Source organism: Anser brachyrhynchus, assembly GCF_964034855.1.
Source record: "Anser brachyrhynchus genome assembly, chromosome: 1".
Lineage (NCBI taxonomy): Eukaryota > Metazoa > Chordata > Aves > Anseriformes > Anatidae > Anser > Anser brachyrhynchus.
The window spans coordinates 78,310,171-78,326,352 of NC_137694.1; the positions used below are offsets into that span (position 1 = coordinate 78,310,171).

At 47.8% G+C, this 16,182-nt stretch overlaps 2 long non-coding RNA genes across 6 annotated transcripts in view; one reads left to right on the forward strand and one right to left on the reverse strand.

The window, feature by feature from the left end:
- The window catches only part of LOC308187508, a 233,129-nt gene that overhangs the window by 153,546 nt on the left and 63,401 nt on the right, over window positions 1-16,182 (reverse strand). The window lies entirely within an intron of this gene.
- The window catches only part of LOC308187505, a 207,379-nt gene that overhangs the window by 149,342 nt on the left and 41,855 nt on the right, over window positions 1-16,182 (forward strand). For 2 of the 5 annotated variants that reach the window (XR_013944739.1, XR_013944741.1), the window contains exons 2-3: window positions 752-4,142; window positions 15,556-15,716. This is a non-coding gene — a long non-coding RNA (uncharacterized lncRNA). Of the gene's footprint in view, window positions 1-751; window positions 9,462-15,555; window positions 15,717-16,182 lie in introns of all 5 variants that reach the window. The other 3 variants (XR_013944742.1, XR_013944743.1, XR_013944740.1) reach the window with 2 other exon arrangements.

A 16,182-nucleotide genomic window follows, 5' to 3' on the forward strand; every position in this document is an offset into this window, starting at 1 on the left:
GAAGTGAGTCCAGAGAGTGCACTGGCAGCACTGGGAATGCACTTCAGTGAGTCCAGAGAGTGCACTGGCACCAGTGGGGATGCAGTGCAGTGAGTCCAGAGAGTGCACTAGCACCACTGGGGATGCAGTGCAGTGAGTGCAGAGTGTGCAATGGCACCAATGGGGATGCAGTGCAGTGAGTCCAGAGAGTGCACTGGCACCACTGGGGATGCACTGCAGTGAGTCCAGAGAGTGCACTGGCACCAGTGGGGATGCACTGCAGTGAGTCCAGTGAGTGTACTGGCACCACTGGGGCTGCAGTGCAGTGAGTCCAGAGAGTGCACTGGCACCACTGGGGATGCACTGCAGTGAGTCCAGAGATTGCACTGGCACCACTGGGGATGCAGTGCAGTGAGTCCAGAGAGTGCACTGGCACCACTGGGGATGCACTACAGTGAGTCCACAGAGTGCACTGGCACCACTGGGGATGCTCTGCAGTGAGTCCAGAGATTGCACTGGCACCACTGGGGATGCAGTGCAGTGAGTGCAGAGAGTGCACTGGCACCACTGGGGATGCACTTCAGTGAGTTCAGAGAGTGCACTTGCACCACTGGGGATGGGTTTCAAGCCAACTGCATTAACCGCTCATGCTTCTTTCTTATGAGACGTTAGTAAACCAATTACATAGCCTTGTCAAGACTAAATCACAGGTAAAAATCCTGTACATCTCATGTGGCCAACCACTCCCAACTAGGATTCCAAGAACCAGGAGGTTCGGTGAAAATAGGGCTAGTGCTATTAGAGGGGTGATTATTAGGGTAAGCCCTAAGCTGTCTTTAATGGAGAAGTATGGGTGGAATGGGATTTTGTCGCAGTCTGATACGATTCCTAGTGGGTTATTTGAGCCTGATTCGTGTAGGAAGGTTAGGTGGACTAGGGTGATTCCTGCAATTAGGAAGGGCAGTAGGAAGTGGATGGCGAAGAATCGGGTTAAGGTTGGATTGTCTACTGAGAATCCTCCTCAGGCTCATTCTACTAGAGTTTGCCCAATGTACGGGATGGCTGAGAATAGGTTGGTGATTACGGTGGCCCCTCAGAATGACATTTGTCCTCATGGTAGGACATACCCTACGAAGGCAGTTGCTATTAGGGTGAGTAGGAGGATTACTCCTGTGTTTCAGGTTTCTTTGTATAGGTAGGAGCCGTAGTAGAGGCCTCGTCCGATGTGTAAGTAGATGCAGATAAAGAAGAGCGAAGCACCGTTGGCGTGGAGGTTGCGGATGAGCCATCCGTACTGGACGTCTCGGCATGTGTGAGCTACTGAGGAGAAGGCGAGTGAAGTGTCTGCGGTGTAGTGTATGGCTAGTAGCAGGCCTGTTAGGATTTGTGTGGCTAAGCAGATGGCTAGAAGGGAGCCGAAGTTTCATCAGGCAGAGATGTTGGAGGGGGCGGGTAGGTCGATTAGGGAGTTGTTGATTATTTTTAGTAGGGGATGGGATTTGCGGATGTTAGGGGCCATTAGTGAGTCTGTGTGTTATTAGGATTATTACCAGGATGGAGAGGGCGAAGGATCCTAGGTAGGCCTTAATTAGCCCTGTGTGTATTGAGGTTGCGGCTTTGCTTGCGGCTACTTGTAGTTCAGCAAGGCCCTCTGGCCCTATTTTTTTGAGTCAGGAGAGGTCGATCAAGTGTAGGGCAATGTTTTGTCCCTTTTCTAGTAGGTTTTTGGAGAAGAATCGGTGTACTAGGGGGTTGAAGTACCCTAATGCAGAGGAGAAGTTTATGAGGGGGTTTGGTTTGGGGTGAGTGAGGGTGTGTGTTATGTTCGATAGTTCTAGGGCTAGGATGATTCCTAGGATTGTTATGAGGATGGCAGCGGTTTTGGTGATAAGGGGTATGGTTATTGGGGGGGTTTTGGTTGGTGTGATGAAAGAGGTAATGATTATTCCTGCTGTAATGCTGCCTAGGGCGAGTCGGGTTAGGGGGGCGGTGATTAGTGGGTTGTTTTCGTTTATTGATACTATTGGGGGGATTCGGGTTTGTCCAGCTTGGACTAGGATGGTTATGCGGATGCTGTAGGTTGCGGTGAATGCTGTGGCTATAAGGGTTAGGAGTAGGGCTCAAGTATTTAGGTATGATGTGTTTAAGCTTTCGATGATGAGGTCTTTTGAGTAGAATCCGGCTAGGAATGGGGTTCCTATCAGCGCCAGGTTTCCGATGGTTAGGCAGGAAGTAGTGACTGGGAGTATTTTCTGTAGGCCTCCTATCTTTCGGATATCTTGTTCTCCGTTTAGGTTGTGGATGATAGACCCTGAGCATAGGAATAGTATGGCTTTAAAGAAGGCATGGGTTGAGATGTGTAGGAAGGCTAGTTGTGGGAGGTTTAGTCCGATAGTGACTATTATTAGTCCTAGTTGGCTGGATGTTGAGAAAGCAATGATTTTTTTGATGTCATTTTGGGTTAGGGTGCATGTGGCAGCGAATAGGGTTGATAGAGCACCTAGGCATAGGCAGGCAGTTAGGGCTGTCTGGTTGGTGGCTAGCAGGGGGTGCATGCGGATGAGCAGGAAGATTCCGGCTACTACTATGGTACTGGAGTGCAGTAGGGCTGATACTGGGGTGGGGCCTTCTATTGCTGCGGGCAGTCATGGGTGGAGTCCAAATTGGGCGGATTTTCCTGCGGCTGCGAGGATTAATCCTATGAGGGGGAGGATTGGGGTTTGGTGGGGGTGTACGGCTTGTTGGATCTCTCAGGTGTTGAATGTTGAAGCTAGTCATGCTATGCTCAGGATCAGTCCGATGTCTCCGATTCGGTTGTAGATTACGGCTCGTAGGGCGGCGGTGTTGGCATCTGCTCGGCCTTGTCATCAGCCGATGAGAAGGAAGGACATGATTCGTACTCCTTCCCAGCCTACGAATAGGAGGAATATGTTGTTTGCGGTTGTTAGGAGGAGTATGGCGACTAGGAATGTCAGTAGGTAGGTGAAAAATTTTGTTACGTATGGCTCTGAGGCCATGTATCATATGGCGAATTGTAGGATTGATCATGTTACAAATAGGGCGATTGGAAGAAATGTTATTGAGTATTGGTCTATTTTTAGGCTCAGGGGGATTTTAAAGTTTATAATGAATTTTCACTCCCAGTGGCAGGTGACAGATTCTACTCCCGAGTAGATGAATGCGGTTGTAGGGGCTAGGCTAATTAGGAATGCGGTTTTAACAGCGCGGGTGGTGGCTTGTGGGGTGTTTTTAAAGTTTTTAAATAGAAATGGCAGGATGATTGGGGTTAGGAGGATTGTCAGCGTGAGTAGTGTGAGGGAGTTGATTAGTAGTGTGGGGTTCACTACTTTTACTTGGATTTGCACCAAGATGGGTGGTTCCTAAGACCAGTGGATTGCTGTTATCCTTTAAAAGTAAGGGGGCTGAGGTTTTAGGCTCAGATGTAAGAGTTAGCAGCTCTTGTTGGTTAAACCCTCCCCTCGGCAGGTAAGAAGGTTTGAACTTCTATTCTTAGAATCACAGTCTAATGTTTGGTTTAAACTATACTTGCATGAGGGGATTCCGGAGATCAGTTCGGGTTTGAGGATTAGGAGGAATATTGGGATAATGTGGAGTGTTATGAGCAGGTGTTCTCGCGTGGTTGAGTTTTGCATAGATGTGATGTGGGAGGGGATTGAGCCTCGTTGGGTCATTAGTAGTATGAATAAGGTGTAGGAGGCGGTTAGTAGGGTTGCGATTCCTGTTAGGATGATCGTGAAGGCAGATCAGTTGAATAAGGTGATTATAATGGTTAGCTCTGCTATGAGGTTTGTTGTTGGGGGTAAGGCTATGTTTGTTAGATTGGCCAGCAATCATCAGGTAGCTATGAGTGGTAGGAGAGGTTGTAGGCCTCGTGTGAGTAGTAGAATTCGGCTGTGCGTACGTTCATAGTTTGTGTTGGCTAGGCAGAATAGTATGGAGGAAGTTAGTCCATGGGAAATTATTAGGATCATTGCCCCTGAGAATGATCAGTGGGTTTGGATTATTCCTGCGGCGATAACTAGGCCTATGTGGCTAACGGATGAATAAGCGATTAGTGATTTTAGGTCTGTCTGTCGTAGGCAGATTGAGCTAGTCATTAGGGCGCCTCATAGGGCCAGGGTTAGGAAGGGGTAGTGCAGGAGGTTGGACAGTGGGCCCATAAATAGAGTGACTCGTATAATTCCGTATCCTCCTAGCTTTAGTAGTAGGGCGGCGAGGAGTATTGAGCCTGCGATGGGTGCTTCTACGTGGGCTTTTGGCAGTCAGAGGTGTAGGCCGTATAGTGGGGCTTTTACTATGAATGCTATGAGCAGTGCTAGACCTGATAGTATTCCTGTCCATGAGGTGGATAGGGTTGGGTGGGTTAGTTGTAGGGTTGGCAGGTGCAGGGTGCCAATTTTCACGTATAGGTGTATGATTGTGATTAGCAGGGGTAGAGAGCTTACTGGCGTGTAGAATAGCAGGTAGATGCCAGCGCTTAGGCGTTCTGGTTGGTTCCCCCATCGGGTGATTAAGATTAGGGTGGGAATGAGGGTTGCTTCAAATGAGATGTAAAATAGTGCTAGTTCTGTGGTGGAAAAGGCTAGTAGGATGAATGGCTGGACTGCGACTAAGGTTGAGATAAAGATTCGTTTGCGTTGTAGGGGTTCTTGTTGCAGGTGGTTTTGGCTTGCTATGATTATGAGTGGGAGTAGTCAGCAGGATAGTACTAGGAGGGGGGATGAGATTTGGTCAATTCCTGTTCAGTTGGATAAAAATTTGTAGGGGTAGTAGGTTGGGATTAATCACTGTAGGCTTAGGGCAGCGATTAGGAGGCTGTATAAGGTGGTGTTAGTCCATAGAAATTTTGGTGGAGACAGCAGGGCTGTTGGAAGAAGTATGATTGTGGGTAGGATGATTTTTAGCATTGCAGGAGGTTTAGGTTGTGTAGATGGTCGGAGCCATGTGTGCGGGTGGAGGCTACTAGGATGGCCAGGCCTGTGCCCGCCTCACACGCTGAGAAGGTTAGCATGAGAATTGGTACCATGGTGAATGAGGAGACTTGGTTTTCGATGGATCATATTGATAGGCCTACGAATATCGATAATATTATGCTTTCAAGGCATAGTAGGGCGGATACTAGGTGGGTTCGGTGGAAGGCTAGTCCTAGTCCGCTGAAAATGAAGGCTGAGTAGAAGCTTAAATGTAGGGGCGACATAAGAAAGTTACAGGGTTGGCTGTAATCTGCTGGGTCGAAACCAGCTATCTTTTTGGTTAGACTAACTTTCTGTTATTCTGCTCATTCTAGGCCCCCTTGAATTCACTCGTAGGCCAGTCCGAGTGTTAGGAGAAGGAGGATCACTACAGTTCAGGTGAGGGTCATTAGGGGGGATTGGAGTTGGACGGCTCATGGCAGGGGGAGTAGGAGGGCGATTTCTAGGTCGAATAGGACGAACAGGATGGCTACTGAGGAAGAATCGGACTGAGACTGGTAATCGAGCAGATCCAAGTGGGTCGAATCCACATTCGTACGGTGAGAGTTTCTCTGAGTCGGGGTTTATTTGGGCGAGTCAGAAGTTTAATGCGGTTAGGGCGGCGCTTAGGATTGATGATAGGGCGAATATGAACATGAGTGCGTTCATTGCTCTCCTCTGGGTTTATACCAGATTCTAGAGATTGGAAGTCAATTGTAATTAATATACTAGAAGAGCAAGATCCTCATCAGTAGATGGTTATGTAGAGGAATAGTCAGATGACGTCTACGAAGTGTCAGTATCAGGCTGCTGCCTCGAATCCGAAGTGGTGGTCTGATGTAAAGTGGAACTTGATCAGTCGGAAGAGGCAGACGGTCAGGAAGGAGGATCCGATGATTACGTGGAGTCCGTGGAATCCAGTGGCAACGAAGAAGGTAGATCCGTAGACGCTATCGGCGATTGAGAATGGGGCTTCGTGGTATTCTATTGCTTGTAGGGCTGTGAAGTAGAATCCCAGGAGGATCGTTAGGGTTAGGGCGTGGATGGCGTGTTTTCGGTTTCCTTCTGTGATGCTGTGATGGGCTCACGTTACGGTAACGCCTGAGGCTAGTAGGATGGCTGTGTTTAGTAGGGGGACTTCTATCGGGTTGAGTGGTTTAATTCCTGTTGGGGGTCATTGGCCTCCTAGTTCTGGGGTTGGGGCCAGGCTCGAGTGGAAGAACGCTCAGAAGAACCCTAAGAAGAAGAATGCTTCGGATGTGATGAAAAGGATTATGCCGTATCGTAGGCCTTTTTGGACTGTGGGAGTGTGATGGCCTTGGAAGGTGCTTTCTCGTACAATGTCTCGTCATCATTGGAGTATTACTAGGAGTATTGAGATGAGGCCTAGGGTTAGTAGTATGGATGAGTTGTAGTGGAATCACATGATTAATCCTGAGGTTGTGAGTAGGGCGGCGGCTGCCCCGAAGATTGGTCAAGGGCTTGGGTCAACTATGTGGTATGAGTGTGCTTGGTGTGCCATTAGATGTTTTCTTGTAAGTATAGGCTTAGAAGGAGCACGAAGACGTAGGCCTGGATTATGGCTACTGCTACTTCTAGGATGGTTAGGAGTAGTAGGATGATTATTGTTAGGATGGATACTGCAGGAAGGGTGGGTATTAATGCAATGGAGGCTGTAGAGATGAGTTGGATGAGTAAGTGTCCTGCTGTAAGGTTGGCTGTAAGGCGGACTCCGAGGGCTAGGGGGCGGATTAGTAGGCTGGTTGTTTCGATCAGGATTAGTGTGGGGATTAGGGGTGTAGGGGTACCTTCGGGTAATAGGTGGGCTAAAGAGGCTGATGGTTGGTTTCGTAGGCCTGTTAGTAGTGTGGCGAGCCATAGTGGGAAGGCTAGGGCTATGTTCATAGATAGTTGGGTGGTTGGGGTGAATGTATATGGAAGGAGGCCTAGAAGGTTGATTGTAAGAAGTATGATTATTAGGGATGTAAATATTATGGCTCATTTGTGGCCATTTTTGTCGAGTGGGACTATTAGTTGTTTTGTGATTAGGTGAAGGAGTCATGTTTGGATAGTAGAAAGGCGGTTGTTGATTCATCGGTTGTTTGGGGACGGGAATAGTAGGGCTGGGAAGAGTAGGGATAGTAGGATTAAGGGGATGCCGAATAGATTGGGGCTGGAAAATTGGTCAAAGAAGCTTAGGTTCATGGTCAGGATCATGGTGTGGGTTTGGTAGTGAGGGAGGTCTTATTTGATGGGGGGTTGGTTGTGGTGAAGGCTAGTAGTTTTGGTTGGATGAGGAGTGCTAGGGTTAATCAGGTTATAATTATGATTGAAAATCATGGTGCGGGGTTAAGCTGTGGCATATCATTAAGGAGGGGGAAGTCCCTCTTTGGCTAGCTTAAAAGGCTAGTGCTGTTGCATAGCTTCTTAATGATTAGGATGATGATAGAAGGGACGATCAGGCCTCGAAATGTGGGAGTGGGGTTGATTCTACTACAATGGGTATGTAGCTGTGATTAGCCCCGCAAATTTCTGAGCATTGTCCGTAAAAAATCCCAGGCCGGGTGGTAATGAATGAAGTTTGGTTTAGTCGGCCTGGGATTGCGTCTGTTTTAACTCCGAGCGTTGGGACTGCTCAGGAGTGGAGTACGTCTCCTGCAGTAATGATCACGCGGATGGGGGATTCTATTGGGATAACTACGCGGTGGTCAACTTCTAGCAGTCGGAAGTGGCCGTTGGGTAAGTCTGGGGTGGGCACTATGTAGGAGTCGAATGATAGGTCTTTGAAGTCTGTGTATTCGTAGCTTCAGTATCATTGGTGGCCGATGGCTTTTAGGGTGAGGTCTGGTTCGTCGATTTCGTCCATTATGTAGAGGATTTGTAGGGATGGGAGGGCGAGGAGTACCAGGACGATAGCAGGTAGGATTGTCCAGATCAGCTCTACTTCTTGGGCGTCTACAGCATTGGACGAGAGTTTTTCTGTTAGTATGTGGGCTAAAAGGTAGAGAACTAGGCTGCAGATAGCTAGGGCAACGATTAGGGCGTGGTCGTGGAATTCAACGAGTTCTTCTATGATGGGTGATGAGGCGTCTTGGAATCCTAGTTGGGAGTGGTTGGCCACATGAGATGTACAGGATTTTTACCTGTGATTTAGTCTTGACAAGGCTATGTAATTGGTTTACTAACGTCTCATAAGAAAGAAGCATGAGCGGTTAATGCAGTTGGCTTGAAACCAGCATGTGAGGGTTCGATTCCTTCCTTTCTTGTACTTGGACGAAGGCCGGTTCCTCGAAAGTATGGTATGGGGGAGGGCAGCCGTGGATTCATTCAACGTTTGTGGTAGTTAGTTCTGGTTGTAGGACTTTTCGTTTGGCCGAAAAGGCTTCTCAGATGATGAATATTAGTATGATTACGGCTACTATTGAGATTAGGGAGCCGATGGAGGAAATGGTGTTTCATAGTGTGTAGGCGTCGGGATAGTCCGAGTATCGTCGGGGTATTCCTGCTAGGCCTAGGAAGTGCTGGGGGAAGAACGTTAGGTTTACTCCTGTAAATATTACCCCGAAGTGGGCTTTTGCTCATGTTTGGTGTAGGGTAAACCCAGTGAGTAGTGGGAATCAGTGAGTAAATCCTGCTAGAATGGCAAAGACGGCGCCTATGGATAGGACGTAGTGGAAGTGGGCAACTACGTAGTACGTGTCGTGCAGGGCGATGTCTAGGGAAGAGTTTGCAAGAACGATTCCTGTTAATCCTCCGATGGTAAATAGGAAGATAAATCCTAGAGCTCATAGTATTGGGGGGGTCTCATTTGATTGTTCCTCCGTGCAGGGTGGCTAGTCAGCTAAATACTTTGATTCCGGTAGGGATGGCAATGATTATAGTGGCTGATGTAAAGTAGGCTTGGGTATCAACGTCTATTCCTACTGTAAACATGTGGTGAGCTCAGACGATGAATCCTAGGAAGCCGATGGATAGTATGGCTCAGACTATTCCCATGTAGCCGAAGGGCTCCTTTTTGCCTGAGTAGTACGTGACTACGTGTGAGATGATTCCGAACCCCGGTAGGATCAGAATATAGACTTCTGGGTGTCCGAAGAATCAGAATAGGTGTTGGTACAGGATTGGGTCTCCTCCTCCAGCGGGGTCGAAGAATGTGGTGTTTAGGTTTCGATCAGTTAGTAATATTGTAATACCGGCGGCGAGTACGGGGAGTGATAGAAGGAGTAGGATGGCGGTAATTAGTACGGATCAGACAAATAGTGGGGTTTGGTATTGTGAGAGTGTGGGGGGTTTTATGTTGATGGCTGTGGTGATAAAGTTGATGGCCCCAAGGATGGAGGAGATACCGGCTAAGTGGAGTGAGAAGATAGCCAGGTCTACTGAAGCTCCGGCGTGGGCAAGGTTACCTGCTAGGGGAGGGTAGACAGTTCAGCCTGTGCCGGCGCCAGCTTCTACAGTGGATGAGGCTAGTAGGAGGAGGAATGATGGGGGGAGGAGTCAAAAGCTTATGTTGTTTGTTCGCGGGAATGCTATGTCGGGGGCACCGATTATGAGGGGGACTAATCAGTTGCCGAATCCTCCGATCATGATGGGTATGACTATAAAGAAGCTTATTACAAAGGCGTGAGCGGTAACGATTACATTGTAAATTTGGTCGTCGCCTAGGAGAGTTCCTGGTTGTCCTAGTTCTGCGCGGATTAATAGGCTGAGTGCGGTGCCGACTATTCCTGCTCATGCCCCGAAGATGAGGTACAGGGTGCCAATATCCTTATGGTTAGTGGAAAATAGTCATCGGTTGATGAAGGTGACGGGTAAGATGGCTGAGTGTTGAAGCGTTAGGCTGTAGTCCTTTTTACAGAGGTTTAATTCCTCTTCTTATCGGCTCTGTAGTGAAATTCATGTTGAGTTGCAAGCTCATCGATGCGCACTAGGGTGCGTCAGGGTCTTTGTAGGCAGAAGCCAATTGGTTTAGGCATTTAGCTGTTAACTAGAGTTTTGTGGGATCGAAGCCCATCTGTCTAGGGAGGCTTTAGCTTAATTAAAGCGTCTGACTTGCATTCAGAAGATACAGGTTAATATTCTGTAAGTCTTAATGTGCAGAAACTAAGAGGGTTTAACTCTTATTTAAGGCTTTGAAGGCCTTCGGTTTGGGGTGTTATCCTAAGTTTCTAGACAATGGCATGTATTATTGGGGACAGGGGAAGTAAGAGGATTGATAGTGAGGCAAGGACCGCAGTAGGTGTGCTTGGGGCTTTGCTAGTGTATCATTGTTTTATGTGGTTAGAGGAGTTGGGGGGAAGGGTAATTGTTGAGTGGTATGCGAGGCGTAGGTAGAAGAAGAGGCTGAGCAGTGATAGCATGGCAATTGCCATGGCTGCTGGTGTTATTTCCTGTTTAGTTAGTTCTTGGATGATAAGTCACTTTGGTATAAAGCCTGTTAATGGGGGGAGGCCTGCTAGGGATAAAAGTACTAGTATTAGGGTGGCGTTTAGCACTGGGGTTTTTGTTCATGAGGTTGTGATCATGGATAGGTTAAGGGCTTTGATTTTGTTAAGGGCTAGGAATACGGCTGATGTTATGATTGTGTATAGGTAGAAGGTAAGTAAGGCCAATTTGGGGCTGTAAACTAGGATGATGGCGATTCAGCCTAAGTGGGAGATGGACGAGAAGGCTAGGATTTTGCGTGTTTGTGTTTGGTTCAGTCCTATTCAGCCTCCTAGTGCTGTTGAGGCTAGGGCCATGGCGGTGAGTAGAGCTGGGTCGAGGGATTTGGATGTTAGTAGGAGCAGGGTTAGTGGGGGGAATTTTATGAGGGTCGAGAGTAGCAGGGCTGTTATTAGTGGCGATCCTTGTAGTACTTCTGGGAATCAGAAGTGAAATGGCACTAGGCCCAGTTTAATAGCGATTGCTGCTGTCAGTAGTAGACAGGAGGTTGGGTGGTTTATTTGTGTGATGTCTCATTGGCCGGTGACTCAGGCATTGGTTATGCTAGAGAATAGGACCAGGGCGGAAGCAGCTGCTTGGGTTAGGAAGTATTTCGTTGCGGCTTCTACTGCTCGTGGGTGGTGGGATTTGGCAATTAGGGGAATGATGGCTAGTGCGTTGATCTCCAGTCCTGTCCAGGCCAGAACTCAGTGGTTGCTGGAAATTGTGATTGTGGTGCCCAAGATGAGGCTGAAGGTTATGATTGGGGTCGCGTAAGGGTTCATTAGTAGAGGAGGGGGTTAAACCATCATTTTCGGGGTATGGGCCCGATAGCTTGATTAGCTGACTCTACTAGAAAATAATATAAGGGAAGTATGGAGAATTTTGATTTCTCTTGTGTGGGTTCAATTCCTACTTTTCTAAGGTCAACAGGAAATGAGAGGGCTGTTATACCTCTATGTTCACTTTATCATAGTGACCCTTTGTAGTTCAGGCACATTTCCTTATGTAAGGAGGTAGGCCTGCATAGCAGATAGGTATGCTGATGTGTCAGAGGCACAGAGCTAGTGTGAGGGGTAGGAAGTTTTTTCATAGTAGGTGCATTAGTTGGTCATATCGGAATCGTGGGTATGAAGCTCGGACCCATAAGAAACCAGAAGATAGTAGGAGGACTTTTGTGGCTAGGATGACGGGGAATAGTTCTGTGGGTGGCCCTAGGGCGCTTGGGTTTAGGAATATGATGGCTGTAAGTGTATTTATTAGCATAATGTTCGCATATTCAGCTAGGAAGAATAAGGCGAAGGGTCCTGCGGCGTATTCAACGTTAAACCCTGAGACTAGCTCAGATTCACCCTCTGTGAGGTCAAAAGGAGCTCGGTTTGTCTCTGCTAGGGTGGATACGTATCATATTATTGCTAGGGGTCATGAGGAGAAAATGAAGTATAGAGGCTCCTGTGCGATGGCAAAGGAGCTGAGTGTGTAGCTTCCGCTTAGTATGATTATTGATAGCAGGATTATGGCCAGTGTCACTTCGTATGAAATGGTCTGTGCTACTGCCCGTAGGGCTCCGATTAGTGCGTATTTTGAGTTCGAGGCTCAGCCTGATCATAGGACTTAGTAGACGGCTAGGCTTGACATGGCTATTAGGAAGAGAACTCCGAGGTTTAGATCTGCTAGGGGAAATGGGAGTGGTAGTGGTGCTCAAGTGGTGAGGGCTAGGACAAGGGCTAGTATTGGTATCAGAATGAATAGAAGTGGGGAAGAGGTAGAGGGTCGGATGGGCTCTTTGGTAAATAGTTTCAGTCCGTCCGCAAATGGTTGAAGTAGGCCAAAAGGCCCGACAACGTTAGGGCCTTTGCGGGATTGTATGTAGCTTAGGATTTTCCGTTCTACTAGGGTTAGGAAGGCTACGGCAATCAGGATTGGGATGATGTATAGGAGGGATATAACGAGGCAGCTTAGTGTTGTTATTTGAATCATGGGTGAAGCTAGGGAGAGGATTTGAACCTCTGGGGAAAGGGCTTAAGCCTTCTGCACTTGCCGGGCTCTGCCACTCTAGCTGGTCCTTTTCTAGGATTGAAAGTGGTGGGGGAAGGCCCTCTTCACGGTTTAGTTGGTTTCACTGCTTAGAGGGGGGGGGCGTGCTTGTGGTATTGGCCCCACTTTCCCGGTCCTTTCGTACTGGGGAGAGTGTGTCATAGATAGAAACCGACCTGGATTGCTCCGGTCTGAACTCAGATCACGTAGGACTGTTAATCGTTGAACAAACGAACCCTTAATAGCGGCTGCACCATTAGGATGTCCTGATCCAACATCGAGGTCGTAAACCCCCCTGTCGATATGGGCTCTTGAGGGGGATTGCGCTGTTATCCCTGGGGTAGCTTGGTCCATTAATCAATTATATTGGGTCTGGTCACTGTTAGCACTTTGAGGGGTAGCTCTAGGTAAAGAGGTATGGTCTTGTTTTTGGAGGATTTGTTCTCCTCCAAGGTCGCCCCAACCGAAAAATATCGACCAGGCTCTGCGATGGTAGTGGCCCCAGTGGGGTTGATTGAGGATTCGCGGTGGTCGTTGATTTTTAAGTTCCACAGGGTCTTCTCGTCTTATGTTCACATCCCCGCTTTTGCACGGGGAGATCAATTTCACTGATTATCTGTGAGAGACAGTTAAGACCTCGTTTAGCCATTCATACAAGTCTCGATTTATGGGACAATTGATTGCGCTATCTTTGCACGGTTAGGATACCGCGGCCGTTAAACCTAAGTCACCGGGCAGGCATCACCTTCAATACTTGTTTAATTTGCTGAAGGCTATGTTTTTGGTAAACAGTCGGGCCTTATTAATTTGCCGAGTTCCTTTCACAGATTTTAATCGCTCTTATAGGCGCTCCTGAGTCGGGTTAACAGGGTTAGTTAATACGTGGTCTTGTAGGGGTTTTTGTATCTGTCTAGGTCTGTTAATAATGTTTCTATGTAAGCTTGCGCCGTTAGAGGGGTGTGGCCCTGTACATGAGGGGCCTAGGATGATTCCTAGGATTGTTATGAGGATGGCAGCGGTTTTGGTGATAAGGGGTATGGTTATTGGGGGGGTTTTGGTTGGTGTGATGAAAGAGGTAATGATTATTCCTGCTGTAATGCTGCCTAGGGCGAGTCGGGTTAGGGGGGCGGTGATTAGTGGGTTGTTTTCGTTTATTGATACTATTGGGGGGATTCGGGTTTGTCCAGCTTGGACTAGGATGGTTATGCGGATGCTGTAGGTTGCGGTGAATGCTGTGGCTATAAGGGTTAGGAGTAGGGCTCAAGTATTTAGGTATGATGTGTTTAAGCTTTCGATGATGAGGTCTTTTGAGTAGAATCCGGCTAGGAATGGGGTTCCTATCAGCGCCAGGTTTCCGATGGTTAGGCAGGAAGTAGTGACTGGGAGTATTTTCTGTAGGCCTCCTATCTTTCGGATATCTTGTTCTCCGTTTAGGTTGTGGATGATAGACCCTGAGCATAGGAATAGTATGGCTTTAAAGAAGGCATGGGTTGAGATGTGTAGGAAGGCTAGTTGTGGGAGGTTTAGTCCGATAGTGACTATTATTAGTCCTAGTTGGCTGGATGTTGAGAAAGCAATGATTTTTTTGATGTCATTTTGGGTTAGGGCGCATGTGGCAGCGAATAGGGTTGATAGAGCACCTAGGCATAGGCAGGCAGTTAGGGCTGTCTGGTTGGTGGCTAGCAGGGGGTGCATGCGGATGAGCAGGAAGATTCCGGCTACTACTATGGTACTGGAGTGCGGTAGGGCTGATACTGGGGTGGGGCCTTCTATTGCTGCGGGCAGTCATGGGTGGAGTCCAAATTGGGCGGATTTTCCTGCGGCTGCGAGGATTAATCCTATGAGGGGGAGGATTGGGGTTTGGTGGGGGTGTACGGCTTGTTGGATCTCTCAGGTGTTGAATGTTGAAGCTAGTCATGCTATGCTCAGGATCAGTCCGATGTCTCCGATTCGGTTGTAGATTACGGCTCGTAGGGCGGCGGTGTTGGCATCTGCTCGGCCTTGTCATCAGCCGATGAGAAGGAAGGACATGATTCGTACTCCTTCCCAGCCTACGAATAGGAGGAATATGTTGTTTGCGGTTGTTAGGAGGAGTATGGCGACTAGGAATGTCAGTAGGTAGGTGAAAAATTTTGTTACGTATGGCTCTGAGGCCATGTATCATATGGCGAATTGTAGGATTGATCATGTTACAAATAGGGCGATTGGAAGAAATGTTATTGAGTATTGGTCTATTTTTAGGCTCAGGGGGATTTTAAAGTTTATAATGAATTTTCACTCCCAGTGGCAGGTGACAGATTCTACTCCCGAGTAGATGAATGCGGTTGTAGGGGCTAGGCTAATTAGGAATGCGGTTTTAACAGCGCGGGTGGTGGCTTGTGGGGTGTTTTTAAAGTTTTTAAATAGAAATGGCAGGATGATTGGGGTTAGGAGGATTGTCAGCGTGAGTAGTGTGAGGGAGTTGATTAGTAGTGTGGGGTTCACTACTTTTACTTGGATTTGCACCAAGATGGGTGGTTCCTAAGACCAGTGGATTGCTGTTATCCTTTAAAAGTAAGGGGGCTGAGGTTTTAGGCTCAGATGTAAGAGTTAGCAGCTCTTGTTGGTTAAACCCTCCCCTCGGCAGGTAAGAAGGTTTGAACTTCTATTCTTAGAATCACAGTCTAATGTTTGGTTTAAACTATACTTGCATGAGGGGATTCCGGAGATCAGTTCGGGTTTGAGGATTAGGAGGAATATTGGGATAATGTGGAGTGTTATGAGCAGGTGTTCTCGCGTGGTTGAGTTTTGCATAGATGTGATGTGGGAGGGGATTGAGCCTCGTTGGGTCATTAGTAGTATGAATAAGGTGTAGGAGGCGGTTAGTAGGGTTGCGATTCCTGTTAGGATGATCGTGAAGGCAGATCAGTTGAATAAGGTGATTATAATGGTTAGCTCTGCTATGAGGTTTGTTGTTGGGGGTAAGGCTATGTTTGTTAGATTGGCCAGCAATCATCAGGTAGCTATGAGTGGTAGGAGAGGTTGTAGGCCTCGTGTGAGTAGTAGAATTCGGCTGTGCGTACGTTCATAGTTTGTGTTGGCTAGGCAGAATAGTATGGAGGAAGTTAGTCCATGGGAAATTATTAGGATCATTGCCCCTGAGAATGATCAGTGGGTTTGGATTATTCCTGCGGCGATAACTAGGCCTATGTGGCTAACGGATGAATAAGCGATTAGTGATTTTAGGTCTGTCTGTCGTAGGCAGATTGAGCTAGTCATTAGGGCGCCTCATAGGGCCAGGGTTAGGAAGGGGTAGTGCAGGAGGTTGGACAGTGGGCCCATAAATAGAGTGACTCGTATAATTCCGTATCCTCCTAGCTTTAGTAGTAGGGCGGCGAGGAGTATTGAGCCTGCGATGGGTGCTTCTACGTGGGCTTTTGGCAGTCAGAGGTGTAGGCCGTATAGTGGGGCTTTTACTATGAATGCTATGAGCAGTGCTAGACCTGATAGTATTCCTGTCCATGAGGTGGATAGGGTTGGGTGGGTTAGTTGTAGGGTTGGCAGGTGCAGGGTGCCAATTTTCACGTATAGGTGTATGATTGTGATTAGCAGGGGTAGAGAGCTTACTGGCGTGTAGAATAGCAGGTAGATGCCAGCGCTTAGGCGTTCTGGTTGGTTCCCCCATCGGGTGATTAAGATTAGGGTGGGAATGAGGGTTGCTTCAAATGAGATGTAAAATAGTGCTAGTTCTGTGGTGGAAAAGGCTAGTAGGATGAATGGCTGGACTGCG